At 42.7% G+C, this 24,222-nt stretch overlaps 1 long non-coding RNA gene across 1 annotated transcript; it reads left to right on the forward strand.

Annotated features, from left to right (window-relative positions):
* Positions 1-22,932: 22,932 nt before the first annotated feature.
* LOC120441310 lies at positions 22,933-23,905 on the forward strand. Its single transcript, XR_005614391.1, has 2 exons — positions 22,933-23,394; positions 23,498-23,905. It is a non-coding gene; the product is annotated as an uncharacterized LOC120441310 (long non-coding RNA).
* Positions 23,906-24,222: the final 317 nt, after the last annotated feature.

Below are 24,222 nucleotides of genomic sequence, written 5' to 3' on the forward strand. Positions count from 1 at the left end.
CCCTGTCCAATGGCTAAAGAAATTTAACCTGCATTAAAAAACAAGTCAATCAACAGTGGATGAAAAGCTTCTGTTTTTAATTATTGCAAACTAGAGATGGACCAATCCGATATTACGTATCGGTATCGGTCCGATACTGACGTAAATTACTGGATCGGATATCGGAGAGAAATAAAAAATTTAATCCGATCCATTAAATATCAAAAAAGCAGCTCACAAAACTTGCGACACGGCGTAACTCGGCTCATAACCGTAGCACGTCGGAGCAGTGTGCTCACGTGATAGAGCGGCTGTGTGTATTTGTAGCCTCGCTAGCAATCCACATTTCATCTCCGAGGAAGTTATCCCAGAGAGAAGTAAAGCAAGTGTGTAAGTTCATCTCTGAGTGTTTGTAAAGCATTCCCATGTTAAGCTTAACAACCGATATATGGAGCGACTGCCTCTCTCTCTCTCTCTCTCTCCCTCTCCTGCTGCTACTTCAATCGTGAAACTTATTAATGATCAGCTGATCGGCTTTTCTGTCGCAAGTCCATCTCTCTTCTTTGTTTTTGGCCCACTTTGCACCAGAAAGAGGAAACCAGCGGCTGAACAACAGCAGCACGTTTAAGCTTGATAAGCTGTTGTTAGAATTTATTAAGTGTGCCTATGCCAAGAAGCACACTTATTACTATTCGTCAGATTTATCCTACTTATTATTATTCCTCAGTTTCCGCCTGAAATTTTGCAGCGTAACTCACCCCGCAGTTTTGAGACAAACTTCATATATGTTACCTCATTTTGTGCGGCTGGATCTGGAATGGTGTGCTATGACTTTTGGTGTTTATGACTTTTATAGTTTTTTAAATATTAATATTTTAGTGAAAATATTCCCGTGCTTATCTTCCCCACAGTTTTGAGACAAGGGTTACATATGTTATATCATTTTCTGCGGCTGGAGTTGGACTAGTATGATATGACTTTTGGTGTTCATGACTTTTATAGTTTTTTAAATATTTAGATTTTAGTGCAAATTTTGGCCAATTCATCTTTTGGCACCATAGAAACAGACTTCATTTGTGGTGTGTTGGCTCTCTCTAGTGGTATACCGGGAGTAGTACGGCCGAAAGGGTGTATGCTTGGTGGAAAACACCATATCCCACAATTCATAGCACGCCTCTACAGAGTAAACAATGGCGGACACCACTTCGTTTTATATGTCTTTTATTAGTGTTTCTAGGTCACAAAATAAACTTTTAAGATATTTTCAGGCGAGAATGTAGGTGTGTAAACTTCAAATATCTGCTCGTTTTATCAAGACATCCCATATTAGCAACAGTGGTCTTAGGTGTTGCTGATAGCCGGCTAGCTAGCTAGTGCCGCTGGCGACCCTTCGTTAAAAAGCACCCGGGCTTGGCTTACAGTGAGGCGGCTGACACTCGTTTCATCACCCGATCGCTCACCAAGAGTCTGTGTCTCTTCTGGACTTATTTTTCATTTATATGGGCCAATTGGGATCAGGGATAGCTCAGTAGGTAGAGTGGTTGCCCCATGATCGGAAGGTCGGGAGTTCGACTCCACTGAACCGCTACCCTGAGGTACCCCTGGGCAAGGTACCGTCCCTACACACTGCTCCCCGGGCGCTGCATTGGTGGCTGCCCACTGCTTCACTCGGTGAATGGGTTAAATGCAGAGAGGAATTTCCCTACGGGGACTAACACATACACATTACACACACATTACATGATGCTGGTAGATGTGGAAAAAATAACTGAGTTGTTTGGTGGTGGCTAACGCGGAGCTACAACAGAGGGCAGCTATCCACCGGTGTGTGACAGAAAGGACATGCGGGGAAAGAGACATATGTTTTTACCATAGTTCATGGTGGAGAATGGCTGCTTTGCTGAGTTTTGCTCTCTGTAGCCATATGAATGGCAAACTACACTGATTAGCAGCGGCATAGGCACACTTAAAATTTCTTTCGAAATTTTTGCTTTCTAGTTTAATATTACTTTCTACACCAGGATCCTTTTCTACGTAGCTGACGGCTGGTAACTGTGCAGGGGCGGATCTAGCAAAGTTTAGCCAGGGGGGCCGATATGGCATGAACAGGGAAAAGGGGGCACAAAGACATACTTTTCTTTCTTATTCTCATTTAAAATGTCTAGCTTTTAATAAATAATTATCTGAATCTTACACCCAAAGTTTTAATCTGATGTAAAATGTATAGAAGTCCATTACTGTATATAGTAACTGTTAAGTCTAATATACCCTAGTAAGCTATAGTACTTTTTCCTTTGGGAAGATACCATCTGTGCAGTCTGCAATTCTGTTGAAGAAAGATCTTGACTCTGTTTAATTATTCTTGAAAAATAATTTATTTCTGTGCATTTTTTTTCCACACTGCATCAATTTAACGTTGATTACGTCGATTAAGCATCATGAGGTGGAGGGTGGGGGTGGTTCCCTATTTTTTTTTTTGCTGGGAGTTTGCAACCCTATTAGTTAGGTTGCTTAATATTTCTGCTAAGTACTCTTTAAAATACCAGAATAGGGAGGATGGAGCAGGTTTAAGTTTATTAGATTGATCAGTGTTGCTGAACTATGAAATATTTTGGGCGCAGTGTATTTTTTACATACAGGTATAACAGAATAGCTTTAGTGTTGTTGTTTATTTAAACTTGAGTATGAACTTATACAAAATGCAGCAAGATATTAAAAAAACAGTTTTATTGATTAAAAAACACACTTATTGGATTCATATCGGTATCGGCAGATATCCAAATTTATGACATCGGTATCGGACATAAAAAAGTGGTATTGTGCCATCTCTATTGCAAACAGAGGCAGTGTGGTATCATGTGACGTTTGTCCCCAACAAGGCAACCGTATCTCTCAATTTTAACATGTGACATGGGAGTGTATGGAGATGCACTTCCTTTTAAAATTAGCCTGAAGTCTCATCAGAGGAACCACATGTTTTGGTACTTCCACAATGACTTAAAATTTAAGCCACATAAAAGTTTTCACAGGAGTCTGTGAAAAACCAAGCACACCCCACCATTCAATAGATTGTACAACCATGTTTAGCAACAATAAGTTGAAGTGATTATATTCTGTATGACTGCATCATGTCTCTGACATCACAGTGGAGCAGTTCTGGCCTTCTTCTTTATGCACAGCACTCTGAAGGTCCTGCCACAGCCTGGGCCGTTACTGCACATCCATTCTTTCTTTTTCAGCCTTTCTGTTCACAGATTTGTTGGTGTGCAGATTCTGTGTTCAGTCTAGCCTTACGAGTGAGTTTGAGAAAAGCAATGTTGCAGTCCACCAAACCAACAAAACCCCTTCTTTTATATAGATGCTCACACTTGCTGATGATCAGTGAATTGAGTGCATTTGATTAGCAGCACTTGGCTGATACTTACCCTTTTAGTTCCTATGGAAGCAGTAGCAGTGCCCTAGTTTTTCACACAGTCTTATGACTGTTAGCAGCCTATCATTACCAGTAGCAGGGCATAACGTAGCCTCGATGTAGTAACCTGGCCTGCAGGAGGACTAAAAAGGTCTGGAAAACTCACTGTTTCACACACTGTTTTAGTTTGTAGTTTTCAGACTTCACATCGCTCTCTGTGGTTCCCTTATACTCTTCAACACCTGGAAACATTGTTAAAGTTCTTATTAAAGGAATATCCTGCCTGATAAGGAATCTATATATCTGTATCCTATTATTAGTGCCCAAAATGATTGTGTGCTGGACTGGACTGGTACAGTGGCTGCTGTTGTCACAACCCCAGTGATGTTTCAAATAAGGTTTTTTTTTCCAGAGTTAAATATGTTGCACCACATTCACTCTGTCCTGGTTTTTTCCAGCCTCGTGACTGCCCTGGGTTCTCTTACAGTGGTGCCAACTTGATGAAAAAAGCTCTTTTTTGTACAGTTGTAAAGCACAATAGAGAGAGCTGTTTTACAGCAGACAGAAAGCTGTTGTTTCCACTCCACACCCAGGTAATGTGATCTGTTCCCGACTAGATGACGTGATTCAAAGATAATAAACTAACTGCTACAGTGACTCACATGAAGCATAAAAACAAATAAAAGTCACTATTATTCTTTGTCTGTGATATTGAAAGTCTTTAGTCTATAAGACATACATCATCGCTGCGTGTGGACAAACGATCAAGTGCAAAATGTTATGCTGATGACTTGGCTTGGATTTTTTTTTTTTTTTTAGAAAGAGTTAGTCATGTTATAATTCATGTATATACAGCAATGGCAGCCACAGAGCAGCAGAGATGCATCTGCCTGCAAGAAATGAGCAAACGTGTTCATGCTGATTTTAATCTGAATTACATAATTAATGATCACTGGCTACATTTGTGTAGATTACATTGTTTACACAACATCCCTGCATCAGCTATAATAATCCAAGGCAGCCTTAAATACCACAGCGCTCACTGAGCCCCAATGGGGCTCAGTGAGGGGTCGGAGATGGGGCTCTGTCCTTCTGTCTTCCCAGTCTTGTACCTACATCAATCTGTGGGTACAAGTGTCTCAGTCTGCATCTCAGTCTTGTGTTACTTCCTGTTTTATTTTGATAGTCTCCTGCCTCGTGTGTGATAGATTCGGTTTTGCTTCCCTTCTCCTTCATCTGGATTAGTGTCAGCTGTCATCCCACCTGTGGCCTGTTCCCGTGTTGTCCTCTGTGCGTATATATTGTCTACGTTTCCATGTGTTCTCCCTCAAAGTACCTTTTCCTTGCTGATGCAAAGGTTTGATTTTCCTGGTTTTGTTATTTTGTATTTTATTTTAGTTTAATAAAACCACCAATGAGTTTATTCCAGTTTCTGAGTCCTGTGTTTGGGTCCAACCTCTGCCAGCCACACAGTCACTGTGACAGTTAAAATACCTTTGGCAGTGATTAAGTCTTCCTGACTTCCATCTCTGACCTTTAGCACCCTCACCTATTGCACATCCTTACCCGCTCAATCTGTCTGTCCAGCCTGTTGATACCTCCTTTACTCCTTCCTTAGTGTGCAGCCTTACACAGGACTCGCTCTAAGCTTTTCTGACCTCTCTTTCTGCTGTACACCTGTGTCTCTCAGCTTTCCTACTTTCTACTTTCTTCATCTTCTTGATTATCTCATGTTTTGTTTTTTTCACCTACTTTTTTAATGCCCATTAAATTCTGCTCCACTCACCAGTCTCTCCCTGATGGAGACACTCCATACTACTTTATCCACCTTACTTCAGAATTAGCTTTTCTCTTTTAACCTCCAACCTGTGCACTCACAACAATCCTGAGGACAGACGGGGTTCAGCTGTTAGTCTTTAACCCTTCTATAAGATAAATCACCAACTGATGTCCCCCTGTTTTTGGGGGTTTTGTTTTTTTGCCTTTCAGGCTGTCTTCACACTCACAGTTGGTTACACATTTGATAAATCCAACAATGATCTGCAAACTCATGCATACCAGCCGAGTCAAGGCCTTCTACAGAACGAAGGTAAATCTGTAATGCTTAGCAAGTATTTATTACAGTAACATAAAACCACATGTCAGTTTTATCATTAAATGAACACCTACAGCTTCATTTTTAAAAAAGTCAAATTTTCTCATTTTTTCAGTCCTTTTCTATGTAGAAAAAGTAGAGACTCATTCAAAATTATTACTGTTTTATATACAGCTTGGTAGACATTTTTTTAAACTAAAATTGTGGTTAATGCTGAAAACGGAAACTTTTCATGGTTAAAAGGTTGATTTCATCTCTGTATCAGGGATAGAAGATGAGTTAATAAATGATGGATGACAATTCCAGCACGTTGGCGATATACTTTCATATTTCACCATAGCTATAGTGGATTTTTCCAACCACATGTGAGAAGGGAAACAAGTGGAACCAGACAAGTACGTGTTACCAGCTTGTAAAGTGATTTCCAACAACAGTCGGATAGCAGCCTTAATTTGTAGCTGTGTGTTTGGCCACGTGACAGACGTAAAGCCAATACTGCTTTACTCTACACAAACTCCCCGGGGAAATATCTTTGTGTTTTTAATCCTCTGTCTTCAGCAGCTAGCTGCTAACTTTGTCTGCCATCTGATGCTGAGCAGGCAGCGCACACTGGGCTTAGGGGAGCTTTTCTGACACCTGTTGTGGAAAGAAATGTGGTTAATGAGCAGCAAAAGTGAAGAAAATACAAAAGTTTTTGGTCATTACATCAAAACAAAGTTTCTTATAAAGACAGTAGCTCTGTAGGACTGAAGGGAACCGTAGAGTCAGGTGAAAAACTTCACGACTCTTTAGAGTTTCTTTCATTTTCAGTTAGTGGAGTGATTTAATTACGCAGAGCTATAACGTCCTGTCTGTACTCAGTGTTTGGACAGGATTAGTGATGCACCAGTGCTCTGATGTCACAGTGGGCTAGGCACAAATCCAGACACAGAAGCACAGAATAGTATGGGGTTCCTCCTCAGTGAAAAGACTCATTCATTATTACCTGAAGCCTGATGGGGAGTCTGGACTCTGATTCACACACATGGAAGATCATGAATGTTTACACATAATGGAGAGACATACAGTATTTTGATAATGTGCTTAACACACAAGGATCTTTTGCTTCTATTTTGAGAAATAACCAAATTCACATGAATATGCAAAATAAATAAATAAAATCATGTCAAATCATCAAATCACCATAGCAATAGGTGGTGATACATCCCTCAGCAAACAGTAATGCTGGCCAATCAGAAGTCTACAAGCAATAATATGTCACTGAAAAATCTTCATCCCGGAGGAAGTATTAGACATCTGGAAGCAGACTCACTGGCCACTCAGGGAACTGTGGTTTGTAGCACCTCCATGTTTACTGGTTTTAGCTCCAGTGGCTGCCACCTTGGAAACTCCAGAGTTTAGTAAAGACTGCATATCTTCCAGAGAGTGAAAACTTGTCACCATCTTTCTCTCTGTCCCACAGTTTTATCAGTCATATATGCACCCATTGTGTGGGCTGCAGTGACTAATAGTGTGAAATGAAAATATAAGATGTGTATGTTTGTAGAGTCAGCTGTGATTTTTACATTTCTGCTCCCTGTCGATTGATTACTCAACAACTCCTTAACTGATGCTACTGTTCTAAGTCATGGACGAGTACCTGAACGCAGTACTGCACTGCTGCTTTGGACAGCTGAGGTAAACCTCTAAGTCCACCGATGTTTTGATTCCACTAATCTCTTACCCCATCATAGAGCCCACCCCACAGGTATGTGTAAATATAACACATACGTGCAGTGTATGTGTATGAATAAAGTACACATTAGGTTTCTATGATATTGTGTTACTGCAGCTGAGCTGTCAAAAAGTTTCACAGCTCTGTCGATAAGAAGGAAAAAGCTTATCAGATTTCATTTTGGCCAGTCTCCTCTCGTCATTCCTTCCAGCATGGCTGCTGTTTCTACAGTTTCACCATGACCTACAAACTTGCACATCACCTTCAGCGACAGGTTGAACTAAATTTGGTGGTCATGATTCTCGCTGGTGAAAACTGGGTCTCTGGCTTTGAGTTGAAGAGCAAACAACAGTTTTGAGCTGAGGAGTGAACAGATGCCAAACCCAAAGACAGAGGATCAGGTCAGCACTTTCCCCCAGGTAAGACTACGCTGAGGCATGTAAACGTATATTTTATGATAAATGGACTGCTTCTTATGTAGTACTTTTGTATTCTATTTCAGCACTCAAAGCGTTTTACACAGCGTCCCTCATTCACACAGTCATACGAGCGCTTTTTCCTACGCTCAGTGCTTGCTAGCTAACATTCACTCCCCAATAAATACATCAGAGAGCGACTCGGGCTTCAGTAACTTGCTCGGAGATACTTATGCATGCAGACTGGAGACTGGAGTGAACCATCAACCTTCCAACTAGGAGATGGCCTACTCTGCTTACTGAGCTACAGCCGCCCATGTGACTTTGTCTTTGTCCCAGAAATGAAACTGACATTTAGTGTTTGCTGTATCTACACTTAGAGGAGGTTTAATGTGCAGAGAGGCATAAGGGAAAGATGTTAGATGGGATCTCCATGGTCTTCAAGGGAAAACGGAAGCAGTGATGGAAGGACATGCCCTCTTTGAAGGGGATAATTGAAGTTCAATCAGGACTGGGTTTGGTTTCTTTTTGTTCTTTATGGGTGGTGTTCTCAAACCTTATGACTGCACCTGGTATAGAAAGTCACTCAAAAATAATGCAGAGCAGTTTCTTTGAGAAATATCTGAAAATGTGGTGCAAAAGACGTAGGATGGAACCACTCACTGAAGAGATGAGCAGCAGCACAGCTGTTAGTGTTAAAAGTGCACACTAATAAGTGTGAATGCCAAATGAGTCCCACAGAGTTTATTCCCATTTTTACCAGTTTAATATAATGTGACCTGACTGACACTGAGTGCAGATGAGAGGGAAGCATGTCATCCTCAGGACAGCTGTGGGCTATTTGGCATGTCATCCTCAGCACAGGTGGCACGGGTTAGCACTGTTGCCGCACAGCAAGAAGGTCTGAGTTCAATTCAGGCACTTTCTGTGGATGTGTTCTCCCGTGTTTTGGGTTCCCTCCGGTACTCCGGTCTAAAAGACATGCAAATAATAATAAATTGTCACTGTCACTGAATGTGTAACAATGTACCCGCCTCTCGCCTATAATAAACACACTTATATGGAATGGACTAACAATCTAATAAACAGTTTAATTACTCTCAACATTAGAAACACAGCAGTTTTGTCTTCTTCTGTTATTAACCTGTTTCTATTCACATTCATTTTGCTGTGAGGTTTATGAAAATGATCCATCATGCAGCTCTGTGGGCAAAACCCAAAAACTGGCCCCCATACTTTCAGTCGTGCTACCACAGTAGCATAAATGGAAATCCATCAGAATGAGATGTAATTCAATTATACCTCTGGGTGTCCAACCTTCATTTTCATTTTTAGATCTTTTTGCTTGAGTGTGTTTTATGGACGGACACATAACACATCAGAGTCGTGAACAAGAAAGGAAATGCAATTACTCCCCAGTTCCCAAGAGCACTGCTCCGATTGCAGATAATTTTATTGGATTACCAATAACCTGCAGGGAAATGGAACACAATCTGTGTCTGGCACCAACATCACTGCATAGACCAGATGTTAATGAGATTCTTCTGGACCTGATTACCTGAGAGAATAAAGTCGCAGGCCCAAGAGAAATGGCTGTGTTGACTCTTTGCTGAAGGATCATAAAAACAGCGATTCATCTTTAAAGGGTCAGGTCAGTGAGCTTACAAGAGAGTGCATGGTTGGTTCTACCTTACTGCATGCTGAGATTGTTTTCTGTCTATGGCACTGAAATGGAGAATATTCTTTATACATCCAACCGGTGTGACAGTGCTCCTCATGTTTGGGAAATTTGTGTTGTGCAGTGATCGTGTCTGTCAGTGAGGATGCAGAGGGTGCTGACCATGTCCCAGAAACAGGAACTGACTTTGGGCATGGTTTAAAATAAATTCTGCTTTTAAGCACGCACGCACGCACGCACGCACGCACACACGCGCGCACACACACACACACACACACACACACACACACACACACACACGCACACACGCACACACACACACACACACACACACACACACACACACAGTAAAGTAAAATAACAAAATACTGTAAAAACGAATGGTCTCGGTATCAGACCGTCTTGGACGTTACATAACATGTTTACAGCCTTGTAAAAAGACCCTTTTAGTTTCCTACTTTAGTTTCTGCCTTCATAACAAGTGTATGGGTGATGTTTTTATATCATTCACCCTTCTGTTAATGCTTTAAGATAAGGGAATGACTACTTTGACTTACAAGTGTAGCAGCACAGGCCACTGTAGCTGGGAGCTCTGTGTTAGGCGTTGCTTCTGGTAATCCGACCCACTAAAGTGGACCTCATGACAGGATTTGTGCTGTCGGGGACTTTTGGAATGTTTTACTGCAATTATCTGACAAATGATACGGATCAGTGTGTGGCACAGGTCATCAACAGTTAGTTCAATGATTAATTTGACACAAAGTGAACAATGAGGAAAAAAAAAAACAAGAATCATTTAAAAAGCCTGAGGTGATAGGACCACTTTGTTACTTTGTTACACATCATACTGAAATGATGATGATGGAATGGATATGATAAAGAGCTGGACCACTGAGGAGTTTTCTGGAATGATGAACACTGGTCCTGTTGAAATGTGGAGGTGAAGGAGGTAGAGGAGAGAAAACAGAACGAGAAACTACAGTTGGGACAAACACAGGTCATCTCTCTCTCTCTCTCCTGTTGTCGTCTGTTTTGGCTCCATCACTACAGTCACTTGCTGTTCCTTATTACTAGCTTCAGGTCTGGTGACACATACCAGTACATTCACTGTCTTCAAGTGATGTAGGATCATCAAAGTACTGAAGAGGTTAGTGAGATCAAACAGTTGTTTCACTCTCAAAGAGAAATGATGGCGTCAGACCCAGGAAGTGAGGACACACGTGTGGATACAGTAAGCCTACAGCATATCTCAAAAGGTTTTTCAGGGTACAAACTGTTCTTCATTTCACTCTGATATGATTTCATTATTTTGAAGGAGTCTCTCTGTTTAGCATCCAAAGTGATGATGCTAATTTAACTTGCCTAAACTCTTAACAGGGAATGGTGATACTAGAAAGATACTGGTACAACTATCCTATAAAAGTCAAGGTCAAGTTTTCATAAGCAGACTGTTTTTAAAGTGAATGGCTTTCCTCTACCGGAGCAGTAGATGCACCTTCCTGTTTGAGCTATAAAGATCAAAAGTTTTATTTTGTTAATGAAACAGCTGCTAGAAGGATGCAACCGCTTGCTACAAACGGCCACAACAACTAGGAATTGTCCTTTAAAGCTTTTCCAAAGACCAGGAGATGGTGCTGTTTCTTAACAAATGTCCATCATTTCCCCTCTAATCAGACTGGATCATGTGGCTAAAAGCAGAGAGAGAAGCAGCAGGGCTGAACAAATGTTTGAAACCACACTGTAGGACTGTCACATCAGTGCAGCAGGTGATTTCACTAATTAGGCTCTGCTCTCTGTGTGAACACTTGTCTGTCACTTAAATCTGGTGTTGCTGTGTTTGTTTAGAAGAAATCCTGCATCGGCTCAGCACTGCCTGCTTTTGTATGGATGGAAGCACATTTGGATTGCAGTGGTTAACAGTAGTGGCTCGGTGTTTCAGTTTCCAGGCACTTTAGTTGAATTTAATTCAGTTGAATTCAATTTGGTTTATATTACATCAAATCACAACAGCAGTCAAAGTGCTTTATATCCTAAAGTAACTGCCCTAGTGAGACTTCTCCAAAAGTTGATTCTGTTCATCTGGACGTAGCGTTTTGTGGGAGAAACGTTTCGTCACTCATCCAAGTGACTTCTTCAGTCTCAGCTGACTGCAGGTTTCCCCAAACCTTATAAACAGTACATTTGCATAATGACTGAAACCAGCCCACTGAAGGAACAATGGGCTGTGAGGTCAGTTCCTTAATCATAATTATGCAAATTCCCATGACCATTGATCAACAACCACTGACCAAAACCCACTGATCAAAGAACACTGATCAATGGCCATGAGTCCCATTCACAGAGAGTTGGGGAATGGCTGCAATCACAGCGTTGTAAGATGGTGACAGATGTACCCTTAGGCCCCCTCCTCGATTCAGAGATGGTCTTTCCCTTTTCACTTAAATGGCCTCCTTGACTCCGCGCTCAAACCAGCGTTCTTCCCTGTCCAGGATGTGTACATCCTCATCGTTGAAAGAGTGTCCACTGGCCTGTAGGTGTAAATAGACTGCAGAGTCCTGGCCTGACGAGGTAGCTCTTCTGTGTTGTGCCCAACAAAACAAACAGACAAAAAAATCCATATATCAATCACCTGGATCACCTGTTGAGAAAGAAAAAAGAGAAAACAAGCAAAAAAACAGAGCAACATAATAAACAACATCATCGCGATGATCTATGTGTATATAACAGTAAATATTGGATATTATTGTGCAGCACGTGAGATCGACAGCGCACAGTGTGCTTTGAGGTAGGAGCCAAAGAGGGTGTAGTTTGTGTGTGTGAGCACCCGTGTGTACACCTGTGAGCATGAGCGCGCTTGTATTTAAAAGGTTCCTTCATGTAATGATCTGCTAGAGGGTGTGGGGGGGCCACAGCCCCGTCCTCCAGGGCATGAAGCAGGTATGGAGGAGATCCAGGCCCCAGACATCCAGAGGCCCCCAGAACACAAGAGACCAAGGAAGACTACTGTATGGGATCTACTGTATGGGATTTATTCTCCAGCCTCAACCTCCAGGAGTACACGGACACTGTACTCTCGTACATCAGGAACTGTGTTGATAATGTCACCGTCAACAAAAGGGTCAGGGTGTTTCCAAATCAAAACCCTGGATGAATAGCGGCGCAATCCCTCCTAAAAGCCGCAACACTGCCTTCAAGTCAGGGGACAGGGCTGCGTGCAGGGCGGCCGGGCAGACCTGAGTAGAGGCATCAGGAAAGCTAAGGCTGCCTATAGGAGGAGGATTGAAGATCACTTTGCTGACAACGACCCCAGAAAAATGTGGCAGGGGATCAATCACATTACCAACTACAGAAGCAATAACCAGGCGACATCTAGGATTGATGCCTCGCTGGCTGAGGATCTAAATCGTTTCTTCGCCCTCTTTGAGACGACCAGGCCCTCAGCTGTCACACCACTTCCACCCGCCCCAGCACCGGCACACTAACACTTAGGGAGCATCAAGTGAGGTGTGCTCTAAGGTCAGTGAATCCCAGGAAGGCGGCAGGTCCTGATGGAATACATGGAAAGGTTCTCAGAGCATGTGCTGACGAACTGACCGGAGTCTTCACTAAAATCTTCAACCTTTCCTTGTCATTAAACACCGTCCCGCCCTGCCTCAAAACCTCCACCATCATCCCCATCGCCAAAAAGACAGCTGTGGTCAGCCCAAATGATTACAGGCCTGTTGCACTTACGCCTGTAGTGATGAAGTGCTTTGAGAGACTGGTCTGTCAGCACATCAGGGCCAGTCTGCCTCCCACTTTGGACCCCCACCAATTTGCCTACAGGACAAATCAATCCACCGAGGACGCTATCACCATAGTGCTCCACACTGCGCTGAGTCACCTGGAGCACCGAGGAAGCTATGTGAGAATGCTCTTCCTGGACTTCAGCTCAGCATTTAATCACATCATCCCGGAGATCCTGGTCCAGAAACTGTGTCACCTGGGACTCTCCACCCCCATCTGCCTCTGGATCAAGGACTTCCTGACAAACAGACCACAGTCTGTCAGACTCGGCCCCCACCTGTCCAGCACCATCACACTCAGCACCGGGTCTCCACAAGGATGTGTTCTGAGTCCCCTCCTGTTTACACTCTACACATCCGACTGCTCCCCTACCCATCTCTCAAACACCATCATAAAGTTTGCGGATGACACCACTGTGGTTGGACTCATCTCAAGGGGGGATGAGTCGGACTACAGAGATGAGGTCAACAGACTGACTGAGTGGTGTTCAGTTAACAACCTCCAACTGAACACCACGAAAACTAAAGAACTTATCTTCGACTTCAGGAAGGGCAGAGCAGACCCAGCCCCACTGTACATTCACGGGAGCTGTGTGGAGAGGGTGCACTCCATGAGGTTTCTGGGCGTGCGGTTTCAGGCCGACGGTACAGGTCACATAAAACCAGGTAAAAAAGATTCAGGGATAGCTTCTTTCCCAGAGCTATCACCGTAGTAAATAAGCACAAAAACAATTGAACCTGCTTAGCTACACCATACTGTCACCGTCAATTATTATGCTGCTATTCTTACTGTCATTATATTAATGCTGCTATCCTGTATATATTGTACTTACTATTGTTTGTTTTAATGTACCTTTTATATTTTACATTTATATTTATTATTGTATTTTTGCACCAAGGGAGTGGCACTCCAATTTCGTTGTACCCTGTACAATGACAATAAAGGCTATTCTATTCTATTCTATTCTATTCTATTCTATTCTATTCTATTCTATTCTATTAAGACCAACAGAGGGGCAGCCGCGCCACTATCCCAGAAAGAGCTGAGGAGAGTCCCAGATGAGGGGTCACTCAGCAGCCGCGGAGCAGAAGCCAGGGGGGGTTGCAGTGACGTGCTCGTGGGCTCCGCCGGCAGCCAGCTGTGCCTGAGTGACCGAGCCCCAGGCCGAGAGGCCAAAGGCACCCAATGTCTGAGGGCGTCTGCCACTGGCAGGGGGAGTGGTGGGGGGAGATAGGCCTCCAAACCTTGGAGGGCCTGAGATGTCCCCAGAGAGGTGGCGTCTGATACCCAACCTGACATATAGACACAGACATACAGGCACACACAGATACAAACATCCATTCCCACCCTCATGCTCTCATAAGCAATTATTCCACACTCAACCAACGTGGAGACAGACATAAAGAGACGCTGTACACACAATCACTCTCCCCAAGCGTACTCTAAGAACCGGGTCTGGGTACCCTTGCCCCTGGAGGGGGAAACTGCACCCAGACCCAGGTGGTGTTACCCTTTTCCCTGAGGTGGGGAGAAGCAGACCGCCCCGACTCCGTAGCAGCAGGGAGGCCCCACATTCCAGACCCCAGTCGGACGGCCAACTCCTCCTCCCAGCCCCCCCGCTCCAGCAGGCCACAGAGAACGGGGGTGTAAGAAGACTCCAAACCTCCCTCCACCCGCTCATATGTAGTGTTGATGCATGTGTGTTCTAAGGTGCATTTAAAACCCAGGAGGGCATGGAGCTACCTGCCAGAGCAGCAGGTAAGCACATAGCCCCTCCTGATAGCCCTCAATGTCTACGTGTATTTAAAATTGAGAGGTGGGCAACGACGCCAGGGGTGAGGTGTACACCCTGATGGTCTTCTGGATGCCGTGTAGCGTGCCCACCCCCAAGATCCTATATGTATGTGTTATGAGAGTGTGAGTAATGTGAATGTCTAAGTTGTGGGAAAAAAATTGAGGCACAGGCAGCCAGAAGGGGACAGAGGGGGGGGATGCCTCCTCTGCACCCTGGTGACACACCCCTACCCCAAGGCCCTGCATGTGTGGGTGATTGTGGTGGAGCGGGAAGAGGGAGGCAGCTGGAGATGGGGAGGGAAGGAAGGGAGGGGCAGCTGCCAGCTGCCCCGCTGACCCCAGTAGGCACCCTCATACTCTGGAACCCACCAGGGAAAGGGGGGCCCAGGCCCATCCGAACCGGGGGCCCCACAGAGCCCGGGGAAGCCCACCCGACCCCACCACAGAGAAAACTGCACCCACCCCGTCATCCACTCATCTTCCAGACTACACAAGACAACAGACACCCAGGCTGAGATCTTCCTCCACCTCTCCTATATCTCCCCCACCTGCAGAGTGAGTTCCTGGAGAAAGGAGAGCTCCTGCAAGATGTAACAACCTCCCCCACCAGTTGAAGAGCCCCTCAGGTGGCTCGATGCACTGGCGGCACCCCGCGCCAGGGCTGAGCCCCCATACACCCACCCACAGCGAAGGTGGGACCAAACTATGACCCCCCCCACCCTCATTAGGTGATGGAGCTGATCAAAGGAGTAATTGATCTGATGTGGTGGCAGAGGCTGTATCAAGACTAATGTAATCTAATAGATAATTTCTATATTGGTTAGAATTAAGATTATTTTTATTTTTCCAGTTCATGAGGACTGTTTTCTTGGCTATGCATAGGGCAGTGAAAACCATATGGGCTATATTCTTTCTGTAGTGACATCATCTAAGCTGCCCAACAAACATACTAAAGGGGAAGTTGGAATGTTACATTTCAGACACTTTGCAAACATTTTCTTCTGAAAAGCTCTGTTTCTTATTTTAGATGTGTATTTAAAATGACACCATTGTGCACTTGAAATATTGCTAAACACAAGACTGTTGTTTCAAAAAGTGAACTGGAGATACTGGAGATACTGGAGATGCCTTCATCTTCTCTCACTCGGATTATTGTTGTCTTGTATGAGTAAAGCATACGTTAGTCACCTCCAGTCTGTTCATACTGCTGCTGTAAATCTTTCAACTCACTCATAAATCTTGACATATCAGGGTTCTTACTTGTACGACCTTACGAGGTGAGGGCCCCTCCTGCATTACTGAGCTGCTCCATCTCTGGGTTTCAGGTCCTCAAACAGGGGCTTTCTTAAGGTTCTGGTTCACCGTCGGTGGACCTAAGGTGGATTGTGCCTTCTGCACATTAGTTCCAAAATGTGTTCACACTTTTAAAAAGCAGCTTCAACACAGACAGGTGTCTGTAGTGTGTGTGTCTGTAGTGTGTGTGTCTGTAGTGTGTGTCTGTAGTGTGTGTGTCTGTAGTGTGTGTGTCTGTAGTGTGTGTGTCTGTAGTGTGTGTGTCTGTAGTGTGTGTCTGTAGTGTGTGTGTGTCTGTAGTGTGTGTGTCTGTAGTGTGTGTCTGTAGTGTGTGTGTCTGTAGTGTGTGTGTGTCTGTAGTGTGTGTCTGTAGTGTGTGTGTCTGTAGTGTGTGTCTGTAGTGTGTGTGTGTCTGTAGTGTGTGTGTCTGTAGTGTGTGTCTGTAGTGTGTGTGTCTGTAGTGTGTGTGTGTCTGTAGTGTGTGTCTGTAGTGTGTGTGTCTGTAGTGTGTGTGTCTGTAGTGTGTGTGTGTCTGTAGTGTGTGTGTCTGTAGTGTGTGTCTGTAGTGTGTGTGTGTCTGTAGTGTGTGTGTCTGTAGTGTGTGTCTGTAGTGTGTGTGTCTGTAGTGTGTGTGTGTCTGTAGTGTGTGTGTGTTGCCTCTGACATAGGCTGCTTCTTATCGATCCCTTTGTAAAGGACTTTGTGACTGCTCTTTGTTTTAGAAAGTAAGAAAGGGTTATATTACATTTTTTTTTCACATTTGCATTTTTCAGATCATCAAACAAATGGTAATATTAGACAAAGATAACCTGAATAAATGCAAAATACCCCCTTTGAAATGATAAATTAGCATTGATTAACCACACTTTTTTTTAATCTTTCATGTGATGGTCTGAAAATAAAAGTGTGAGAAAATTGCAAAAAAAAGAAAGAAAAGAAAAGTAAGAAAGAAATCAGGAAGGGGGCAAATACTCCTTCACAGTGCTATAAATAAACTTTACATGCTTACTAATACTGAAGCAGTGTGGGCTCACTGACAGAGAATGGAACAAAGGGCATTTGTCACTTTTGTCACACAGTACAGAGTCATTATCCCCGTGGTGTAGGTCACTGTCTCAGAATGAACACAGGATGTCTCAGCCATCTTAAAGGATTGAAAATGTGAACATGTAGAATAGTTGGACAGACGTCATCTGCAGATGAAGAGCATGTGATATAACTGAAAGAGTCACAACAGTGTGAACTCTGAAAAACCTTATATAGTCATCTCGTAAGTTATGCAGCCAATTTTCACAGCTGTAACTGGAATTGTAATTATATATGTGAATATGCCAAACTGAAGCTTTGATAATGACCTGTGAAGGTCCCGGCAGTTATGAAAATTACTTAAAAAGAAAAGTGGCATGTTTTTAAAAGTAAAGAAGTCGCTGCTTTGACATTGCGAAATGTCAATCTCAGCATTTCTAATATCAGAAGTGATGTGGAGCTGGTGTGTTTTTTGTAATAATTCCTCATATGAAGCATTAATCATCACTTCCAGCAGGCTGAATAATAACTGTGCTTTAGTTTCTTCATATAAAGGTTTCATTTTGACGTATGGGAGCGAGTCTGACACGACTCCCTTATCGGTGGACAACAGGAGATTAAAGATGGTCACTTCTGACCTCTTGGCCTGAAGTAATTTTCCCCGCTGGGACATTACTCTGGTTTGATTGTCAAGCAGAAAGACATTAAACTGGTCCACCAGCAAACAAAGAAAACCTGGGTGACTAATGTGAGTCATTACAACAGCTCTAAAAACAGCTACTTTGCACTGCAGGATTAATTATTTAGGAACTCTAATTAGTTTTAGGAGCTTGTTGGACAGTTTCTTCCTTTTTTATGAAGTAGTGTAGAAATGGGAAGAAAATAGAAATGTTTTATTGGCTCATAAATAAAGAAGTGGTGACTATTTCCTCACAACAGATGTGTAACAGATACAACCTGACCACCCACTGCACTGATTGGTTTATTGAATATTAGTAGTAATATACCTGCAGCTTTTTTTGCCCCCCCCCCGCGCGTTCATGTGAGGGCATGTGCGCGTCAACGGACTTTTGCACGTGCATGTGAGTTCGGTGGGTCATATGAGTTTACATGTGTTTAATAGCGTTTTATTTAATGAAACCATTATGTGTTTTAATTAAACTCTTTTTTAAAGGATTGTGTAGGTCTCAGCACTGTTATTTAGACATAGATGATTTAATTTAACTAGTTTAGGAGCATTTTGCTTTTTCTTTAGTGCTTCGAACAGTCACAGGAGCAAATAGTTTTAAAACAGAAAGTTTTTTCACCTTCTAAAACCATGTATTCCCACACAGCATTTAATTCAACTAGTTAGGAGCATTTTGCTTTTTCTTTAGTGCTCTGAAACACACAGGGGGTAATAGTTTCAAACAGAATACCACAAACAGCAGGTATTCCTTTAGAAATAAACTCTGATACTTCTAAAACTTCAGATTCTTAATTCTGCAACAGTTAGACAGAGGGGGGGGGGTTACAGTTAGACCCCTACAGTCAGCAGAAGAGGTCATCCTTATCAAGAGCATCTCAACTGTACTTCCATAGTTTTCATTACAAACAGTGTCCTTTATCTTATCATGTCAGAGGGCAACTGAAACCGTGTCCAACTGAACCTCCAAAGGTTTTTCCTTTAGCTTACACCCCCACACCTTTATCTGTACAGGCAGACAATTACACTTTCTACTGACCAACCGATCCTCCAAACAGATTTCCACCTTTCTTCTTTACATCCTACCCTTCTTATCTTATCATGTCAGAGGTCAACTGAAACCAAGGCCACCTATATAAAAACACCCCATCAGACACACAGTATTTTCCTCAGCACTTCACAACTGACGCAAGGTATATCGTTTTAACTTTTTATTTTGTCGGATCCCAGACACAGTGGTGCGAGGTAGTTAGCTGTTCATCAGAGTTTAATTTAATCAAACCTCATTTTACGGATCTAAGTGGCTCCTCATCACTAGCCAATTCACCATTTATTTAAATATCTGAATTTTCGGAATGATGATCCAAGCGGGACACAGAGGCTGCTAATTTTAATGCACCAGAATGCAAATATAAATAAAAGCCTGACTGTCCTGAGAGCCTAGCTGCAGCGACACCTTTCTTTCAGACGGATGCCTGGATGTGCGTTGGAGCCGACTTTGCTACCCGCACACAGCGTTTCTGACCTACGGGCGTTGCTTATACAACAGAGAAAAGCAACAACACAGCGTGTTTCTCTGCTCCAAGACATCAGCGGGCCTTTCACACGGTAAGCATGTCTGTTATACCCAGCGCATAAATGTCTGTGTGTCAGTGCTGATTATTCAAACCCTGTTTAAAATGTGACACATATGTTGTCCGAAAACAAATCCTCTAAATTTGCAAAGTTACTGATTTAAAAATATATTTTTGGAATTTTTAGTTGCATGACAAACATACGATAGACTCTTGAGCATATTTATATAGCTACATTCACAATGGTATAAACGTGGTAAATAAAAGTTGCCCAAGCAGCAAAGCACTCTAATGCAAGCCTCTGAACTGTATGCTGATAAGTACATGATGTGTAGCTCTACCTCTACAGCTGAAAACAGTTTGTATCCGCACTCTGAGGGTCTGCTGAATTGTTTTTAATATGGCACTTTTGACGAACTGCAGATGATGAATTCCTCTTTATTGGACATAGTGTCCTTAAGCTATTGTTGCTCATACTTACTGAGTTCCCTAGCTACTTCTTTACTATGGCAGTAAACTTTTTGAAAAGGAAGCTGTTGTAGATTTAAAGAAACATCCTAATTGTCCAATCCTTTGTATTAATGATCTCCCCCTCTCTCACTCTCTCTCTCTCTCTCCCTCTCTCTGGGTGTGTGTGTGTGTGTGTGTGTGTGAGTGTGAGTGTGTGTGAGTGTGAGTGTGTGTGTGTGTGTGTGTGTGCCTTAGAAGTCAAATAATACATTAGCCACACTTAAAAAAAAAACATCTGAATTTCATTTAGAACTGAGATTCTAAGTTGTAAGCAGAACTCTTATGCTCACCCACAAACATGTTTCCCCACTTTCACAATGCTGAGGTGTCAAATCCACAACCCCCAACAGATGGTTTGTTACACGCGGGTGTGAAGGGCAAGCTTTACTCACACAGCCTCACACACAGTAGATTTTTAAAGTTTTTGGGTACAGCGGTTTAGCCACAGATGTAACTTCTACTGTTGATAAAGATCACTCCACCTGTTTATTTCTTAAGAAATTAAGCATCTTTATTAAGCTCTTATTTTTGTTTTTATTTTTGTATATAAATAAATGTTGATGTTGTGCGAGGGGACTGTGTGCTTCAATTTTACTTATAATGTGCCAAATCACTACAACAGGCGGCTCAATGCCGTCCAGAGTAAGGATTTTGTTAGACAGTGTTTCTAAGATTTTTACGCCCCGTTACAGTAACCTCAGTTTTATCTGAACTTAGAAGCAGAAAATTAAAGCTCATTATGTGTCCAAGACAGTTTAACCAATAAAAGTGGGTATCACCTGCATAGCAGTGAAAATGTACGCTATGTCTTCTAAAGCACGTATAATGTAAACAGAACTGGTCTTTGCACAGAAGCCCGTGGAGCTTCATAATTAACCTCAGTGTGTGAAGAGGACTCTCCATTTAATAATAGCTGTAAGTGTGGCTAATGTATTATCTGACTTCTAAGGCACACACACACACACACACACACACACACACACACACACACACACACACACAGAGAAGAAGAAGAGGGGGTAGTTTTACTACGCATCATAAAAACGCAATCATGCATCTTCCAACTGTATCTTTCTGTTCTGGCTTTAGAATCATTGGTTGTTTACTGAGCCGTACTTTGGGAGTCATACTGTTGTGATACTGGGGAGAAAAGGGTAAAGTTTGATAGACTAAACCATTACACACAAAACTTCAAAAATCTAAAGAGTGAGTGAGACTGTTAGCTGTGTGGTTCAGCAATAAACTTATCTACAAGTGTGTTAGTAAAGAGTGACGTGTACTTCTGTCCCATTAAGCAACGGTTTAACAAATTTCACTGCAAACTATAAAAGGAATCTGGATTTAAATAGAACATAGTAGTGATGGATTAAGTGCAGGAAACACTAGTATAAGGTGTCTATGGAACAAATCTCCTTCAACGTTCACAATGACCAAAGTGAGGACTACAAGCGTTTCTCTCAGTTGGTTGTGTTTAGGGAAAAAGCAGCTAAATACACTGAGACTGCTCCACATTGTTAGTGAGTTAACTCTGGATGTCTGTGGGTTTGTCAAACTTGGAGTGAACAAAAGCAGAAAAACAGTAAAAGATTCAGACGGTGAAAGTTTGGTTTATTTTATGAACACAATGAAACATTTTACAGTCCACAGAGCAAAGTAGCATACATGATAAATACATACACATAACACGGACAGTGAGAAGTAAAACTCGTCGTCTTACCACATGTTATATTCTGTAAACTTAAAATAAACCACAGAAATTAGAGTTTAGTGTTTTAAAGTCATCTATTAAAAACATGAGTCAACATTACTGAAGTGACACTTTAACGATGCTTCATATCACCGTGTTTATGATGATAAACATGTTCTCTCATTAGTAGATGTCTGCGCTGTCACTTGTCATGAAAATGTCCAGAGCCTGGGTTCAGCTTCCTCTTCAATCACCAGTGATCATTAATAGGGTCACAAAAGATTTGTTACATTATCCCCATAAACAACATGCTTTTATAGAAATCATTGTGACACAAAGATTTAGATTCTTGTTTCACAATGTGCATGAACTCAAAATCTTTAGAGTTTCATATTTATAAAGTATTGCAAATAATACATTTATACCATTGTATGAGCTACACTTCTTGTAAACAACTGTTTGGAAATGCGCTTGAAAAAGCTCCTGCTGTGACCTTCCTTCTGTGAGGGCACTGTTAAGGTTCAGATATTGAGGAGGAATCCAAAAATAATAACCACTGATCCGGGCTGGTGCAATTAGACGAAGATTTTAATGTACACATGTGGAGTCCAAACACTGTGCAGATTCAGCGTTGAACTAACTTACAATAGTCAGAACAAAGACTTTATAGGGGTGAAAATAGTACAGCCCCTTCTTCTGTTGCCAGGCAGACTCAATACAGCATACGTCACTCCAAACCCACAACCGTTCAGTTAACTTTGAACATAGTTTAAAAAAGAACATTGTCTTCGGCTCGACCCCAGGTGCTTCCTGTCACCATCCTGCCCAGGCTTATCTTCTGGAACATCAGGCCCACGTTCTGCACAAACTGTCACTCATGCAGGCACAATTTTGCAGTTGCAAGCAAACCATGACTAAACTCTTACCTATATAAATGAGTCTAATACTGTGTGTGTGTGGGTGTGTAATAATCTTGACTTACATGTAAAATATATAAAATGTATAAAACAACTGTTTCAATCTAATACAACTACTTAAAGCTTAATCAAAGCTTAATCAAAGATAAATGCATAAAAGATAATAGCATCATCGAAACTGCTCCTCAGAATTACTTGCACTGAGACTCTGCTTTCAGTTTCACTTCAGCAAAGCCTGCAACTTCAAAAACATGTAACTTCCTGTCTTTACACAGAGTATATTTCCTGTCCCTGCAGTCTGCACAGAAACATTTAAGATTATAGGAGCATTGAATGTCACACAGTGGAAAATTGTGTCCTTATGTTTTGTTTTGGATTGGACTGTGTGTTGGTGTATAGTGTCAATTTTAGTTGCATGATCTTATTGTAATAATTTTTATTGCATGATTTTATTCCATATTTATACTGTGTTTTGTGTTGTTGTACAGTATTCTTTTTTTATTCCACTGTGGATTGGACAGATAATTGCGTGCACCTGTGAGGTGGGGGCGTGCCCCCCGAGGTGGCCTATTGGCTGCCAAACTGACTTAAGGGAGATAGTGAGCGCAAAGACAGGAGAAGAGACACACGGAAAGCGAAGAGCAGGAAACCGAACGTGTGCAGACGAGCGCATGTATAGAAGGACCGGCCTGCCTGTGCGGCGTCACGAGACTTCCGGCGATCGGCCAGCATAACCCGGCGATTCAGTTCTGACGGACAGAATAGCAACAGTGGGAGGCGACGCGTGAAATCCACAGTAGGGCAGAGGGGACGCCTCTGCCTGCATCCGTGAGTATCGCTTTCCCACTGTTGGGCGCTAGGCGTGGTTTTGCCGGGGAAGGGTAACAGTGGCTGTGCCAACTACATTGCTGGCCCGTGTTTGTTGTTTTAGGGCCGGGCTACGAGGGAAGCCGTGTGCGGGTGCGGAGAGTGGCTGGACTGCACGGTCATGCGCCGCCAGGTGGGGATAGGAGCCTCCTCCCTGGCCTTCTGCTGGCGAGATTTTCCCATCCCGGAAGAGGAGCTCCCCTTCTGCCTCTTTCAGCTAAGGAACATTTGCCCGAGTGTGTGTGGTTGGACACTGGGAATAGAGGACTCGGGGGGGGGACATTTTATCGTATAAAAAGGACATTCATTTAGCTTTGATTTTTTTTTTTATTGTATTTTAATCTCTGCCGGCAGGGCTTTTTAGCGGGTTGGGAACATTTATTTTTTATTGTATAGTGGGGATTTTAACTCCTACTTGTGATTCTGGCTGTTCTTCTAAAAAAATAAATGGTGTTTTTAAAGCCGGCCCAGTGTCCGTACTCCGAGCGCTGATTCACTCTCTCCCCGTATGCTTGTATGTATATAGACGTAGTGGCGAAGATTTAGGTCACCAGTTTAGCGGCTACATGAAAAGCATTTAAAATTATAGATTCAACTCAACAGTTTAAAGTGGTTCTTCCTGGACCTGTAATAAAAGCTTAATTGGGTGCCAATATGTTTAAACATTTAAATGCACTATCCCTACTTGGAGATTATGTGATTAATGCCATGGTAATATGAACAATAGCAGGGAAATAATTTCTCTAATCCCCACACTCCCTCTCTCGACCTCTGGACCACCAGAGGTCG

Source organism: Oreochromis aureus, linkage group 1 (genome assembly GCF_013358895.1).
Source record: "Oreochromis aureus strain Israel breed Guangdong linkage group 1, ZZ_aureus, whole genome shotgun sequence".
Lineage (NCBI taxonomy): Eukaryota > Metazoa > Chordata > Actinopteri > Cichliformes > Cichlidae > Oreochromis > Oreochromis aureus.